This window comes from Homarus americanus, unplaced genomic scaffold, assembly GCF_018991925.1.
Source record: "Homarus americanus isolate GMGI-L3 unplaced genomic scaffold, GMGI_Hamer_2.0 scaffold22700, whole genome shotgun sequence".
NCBI lineage: Eukaryota > Metazoa > Arthropoda > Malacostraca > Decapoda > Nephropidae > Homarus > Homarus americanus.
This window is the reverse complement of record NW_024729084.1, coordinates 10,199-15,132: the sequence shown is the minus strand read 5'-3', so window position 1 is coordinate 15,132 and position 4,934 is coordinate 10,199. Positions and strand designations below refer to the sequence as shown.

At 45.4% G+C, this 4,934-nt stretch overlaps 1 non-coding gene across 1 annotated transcript; it reads right to left on the bottom strand.

The window, feature by feature from the left end:
• Positions 1-1,256: 1,256 nt before the first annotated feature.
• Positions 1,257-1,420, bottom strand: LOC121866301. Its single transcript, XR_006088959.1, has one exon. It is a non-coding gene; the product is annotated as a 5.8S ribosomal RNA (ribosomal RNA).
• Positions 1,421-4,934: the final 3,514 nt, after the last annotated feature.

Here is a 4,934-nt window from a genome sequence, read left to right as displayed (position 1 = left end):
GATAAAGGAAGGTTTGAGAGGCTTGTCTCGGGGGTACCAGCGGCCATGGCGCCGGCACTCCCACCCCTGACTCCGTTCCTTCTTATTCTTCTTCTTTTTCTTCTTCTTCTGACAGAGAGAGGAAGGTTTGAGGGGCTTGTCGCGGGGTACCAGCGGCCATGGCGCCGGCACTCCCACCCCTGACTCCGTTCCTTCTCATTCTCAACGAGCAGCTTAGGTGCTCGGCCCTCTCAGCAACATCAATAGTGGTAAATAGCCAATAGGAAAAGTGTTCCAGCAGAACATCTCTCGCAGAGTCATATACACAGTTTTAATGCATATACGCTCGTGTTCCGCCTTTACTCAGCCGCACCTTTGCCGCTTAAACTTTGACCTCTTTCCCCGTTCCCGCATGCCACAGAAGTGGCACTTGTTTATCCGGAGAAAGAGAGCGAGAGTCGCAGTATTAATTGGCGTGAGCGGCCTTTCCGGCTGCAGAACTAGTGCTCTATCCCGGCGAGCGCCGTTATGAGGCGCAACACCGTCTTTAATGCGTTTAGAGAGAACTCCCCCTGCCTCCCTCCCAGGCCTGTCATGAGATAGACGTGGACTCGTGGCGAACTCTCAAAGAGAACGCCCACACCGCGTCTGACCGTGGGAGAGGGTGGAGGAGCGCGTGAGGAAGAGCACGGCGTCACCCAAGCATTCTCGTCCCGACGAGAGCAATTGTCATCTCTCTGCCTGCGCCACTACATGGTAGACTGCGGGCCCAGGCGCACTCATCAATTTAAGTTCCACTGCAATGCATGCCAAGCACTCTTTTCGAGGTGATAGACGAAATTCCGGCGGGGCTTACTTAAAAGATATCCGACCCGGTTTCGTTTCCTCTTCGTGGGATGGAGTGCCTCTTCTCCGAGAGAGAAGGAGGAGGACGTGTGCCTCTTAGAACATGTGCAGCATCAGCCATGAGTGGCCGACGGCCATTCGTGTCTCTGTGGACAGCAGGCAAAAGAGCGCCTCCAGTTATTTGCGAGGGCGACAACTGTCGTCCGGACGGGACACACACACATGTGTGTGTGCCCGGCTTTGTTGTGGTTGAATGTGGGTGCGCCAAGTCCATGGACTTGCTAGTGATAGGCTTGCTTGTTTTTAAGGGCACGCCTCGCGCAAGGCGCGGGCGATTAAGCCCCAAGGCGGAAGCTCGGTTCGGGTTATCCTCGTGTCGAGGAGACAGTCAGTAGGCACCGAACTCGCAGCAACCGATGGATGTATATTTCCGACCCTCGTAGAGGAGTGGCGGCGACAAGCTCATATGGCTGCCGCCGCCGCAATATGCGTTCAACTTGTCGATGTATCTGGTATTCTTGCGATTCACATACCGACACGCGGTTTGCTGCGGTCTTCATCAACCCACGAGCCGAGTGATCCCCCGTTAAGAGTTGTGTATTTGCCATTTGGTCTTTTTGCGACTAACCATCACAGGTCGAGTCTCAATGAAAGGGTTTGACAGACATAGCCCATGTTTGTGGTTTGGTTTTGGCCGGACGGCTTGTTGTTGTTTTTTGACACTTGAATTTCACTCTTTTTGGGTCAAGAGGCTTATTCGCCGGTAGTAAGGAACGGACGGGCAGCCGTCCAAAGCCCCGTCCGTCCTCCTCCGGTCTTCGCGCTCTCGCTCGAGTGTGGTCCACCCACAGCGTGGTACCTATTTTTGGTGCGGGGGCCGGGATTGTCCTCTTTCGCTGCTGGAGTTGCCAGAGCCATGGCCCCCAGTTTTTATGCTTCTAGGCCACCCTCTGTGCGATGTGTTGTTGTTTTTCTCATTTAGTTGGTTTATTATGGGATCCTGTTCTTGTTGGATTTTTTTCCCATATTGCATTTGCTTGGGTGTATATTCTAGTGTTGAGTGGGTCTATACCGTGTTCTGTGAGTATGTCTTGTACTGTTTGTGTGTATGGTGGTTGGTGTTTTGCCGCTCTTCTGAGGGCTATATTTTGCACTGCTTGAAATTTAAGTTTGTTTGTTCTTGCGATTGTGTTCAGAGGTATCGGAGAGTATTCTAAGTGTGGTCTGATCAGTGCTTTGTATAGGTGCAATTGCGTGTTGGTGTTAAATTGGCGGAATCTTCTGAGCTTTGTAAGTTGTGATTTTGCAATTGTTATTCTTTCATTGATGTGGGGGATTATTCCGTTTCTGGTTATCTTGAGTCCTAATATTTTTCCGTTGGCAACATATGGTATTTGTTGGTTATTGGCAATAATGGGGTAGGGGTTTGTTTTTGCTATGTCAATTATTTTGAGTTTTTGGACATTGGTTTTTATCTTCCATTTTCGTTCATAGTTGTTTATTATCTCTATTTCTCTGCTTGTTCTGATGGCCATCATTTGTTTGGATTTTCCTGGGTACCTGACTATCTGTGTGACATCATCTGCATATGCTATATATGCCGATTGCCGTGGTTGCGGCATGTCTGCTGTGTATACAGTGTATAATGTCGGCGATATATTACTGCCTTGGGGAACTCCACTATGAAGGTTGAAAGTTTGTCCTAGATGGTTGTCGATGAATAATTTGGCCTTTCTGTTGTCTAAGAAATTGCATTGTAGTGTTGTGATATTGGAAGGCATGTCCAATTTGATCTGCCCGACATGGCGAGAATGGAAGCTTATATTCACGTCCAGCGGACGTGGAACGGAAGTACGCGTCCCCTTTGTCTAGACGTCTAGACTTGGCGCGTGTCTAGACGGCGATGCTTGTCAGAGAAACTTGGCGGACTCTGGACGGCTAGGCTTGTCAGGGAACTTTGTCGTGGCAGTTGTACGGGAGAGTATCCACTACACCTTAATACCCAAACGCATAAGGCCTCAAAATATCCCTGAAATTGGTCATACTCTATTTCAAACCACCCCAACTGTAGGGGCTTGTTTCGCTCGCCAACCCTCTCCCTTGTCCCCACCCAATATAAAAATTTTTCCTGTGCCACGAAAGACTGTCAAGAAGGGATCCAACACAGGACACTGGCCGACTTGCCTGGCATTGGACACCTATTGTTGGGGTGACTATCAGGTAAAATTGATTTTTTTCTTCATCTCTGACCCAAAGAACAGACTAACTGCCCGAGCGGCAACTAAGCTGATAGGTGGTGAAATGTTAAAACAAAAATAAATAAATAATAAATCTAACATGGTTCATATTGAGGGAGGCACACGTCCTCCGCTTGTATCACCAATATCCCATTTGTGTTTTCTATAAGTACGAAATGATAATTACCATCTCCGTGATAAAAGAGCTACCACAAGTCAACTTGGACTGGGGCAGTGAGACCAAAGAGGGTGCTGTTAGCTGTACTAACGAGCCGATCAGTGGCGAAGAGAAAGTAAATTCTTGGGAATGACGCATCACGTCCCTCCCAGGCAGAATCAACACGGTAAACAGCATAAAGAAATAAAATAAAATACTTAATGATTGAAATAACTATTTTATGAAATCCAGTATAATTAAGTGTAAATACAACTATGGATCCATGTAAAGCACCTATTCTCAACTATTAATATGAACCTCAACAGGGTTCGAAAATGCTGGATCGTGGTGGGTGCCGGAGCACCTAGACAGATTCTGATTTGCCCTTCAAGGGACTAGTTTATTGGGCACCCCCTTGCATCCTGTGCAAGGCGAAGCTTGCAAAAGCGTTTACAGCTCCCAACAAGGAAGCATGCAAAATCTTAAATATTTGTTAGGGTCATGCCAAGGAAAGTATATTTCTGGATAACACCCTTCCCGTATTTGTCACAGGCTGGGATTCGAACACTGGACAATACGAGGTGTGTATGAAACATGCGGATTTTTTTTTCTTTCTTCTTTTTTCTTTTTACTGGGAATAGCCCACCCAGGCACAGGTCATCGACCCACAACGGGGCCTAGGGGGCGAAAAAATAAGAGTAAAAATAAATTAAAAATAGCAAAGAAAAAGATTATAATAATCTTCATGAAAATTGTGACCGAGTCCCAGGTTGCTGACCTGACTTTCTGCCACATTTACACACAATTGCAGGGTCTCAATTGTTTCGCTAACTATTGACAACTCAATATGCATGTATTGTTTCTCACTTTTGATCTTTTTTTTTTTCATTTTGTATGTCTTTATGGTTCTTTATTATTATCATTATTTTATTATTATTATTATTATTATTATTATTATTATTATTATTATTATTATTATTATTATTATTATTATTATTATTATTATTATTATTATTATTATTATTATTATTATTATATTTTTTATTTATTTTATTTTTTTTTATTTACTATGAATTATTATTTATATTATTATTTATTTATTTATTTATTTTAATTATTTATTTATTGGGCACCCCCCTACATCCTAGTGTAAGGTGAAGCGCAGAAGCGTTTACAGCGCCCAACAGGGAAGCATGCTAAGTTCATGCTTGCCTTATGTCTCATGAGTTAAGGGTGTAGACGCCTGAAGAGTCAAGGGCGTAGAAGCCTGAAGAGTCAAGGGCGTAGAAGCCTGAAGAGTCAATGGTTTATGTCATCAAGTTATTAGAAGCTCCAACAACTCCCTGAATACGAATTCGCAACTTTCGATTTACAAAAGGTACCTACTTTACTGCTAGGTGAACAGAGACTAACATTTTCGCCTCCCAGGCCCCGATGTGGGTCAGTGACCTGTGCCTGGGAATGCAAGTTTAGTTTCTTTAACCTATCCTGATATGGAAGGTTCTAAGTCCCGGAATCATTTTCGTCATTCTTCGCTGCACCGACTCTAGTGAATTGATATCCATTCTATAATAAGTGCAGCTTGGTGCTGGGAAGTGGCAGTGAGGTTACAAGCGTGATGTAGAGAGAGCTGCTTGGTGAGGGTGCTCAGAGGAGGACCAGCTTGTGGGTCGCCATGGTCACCGGAGGAATCGAGGGCCGCCACGCAGGAGCGG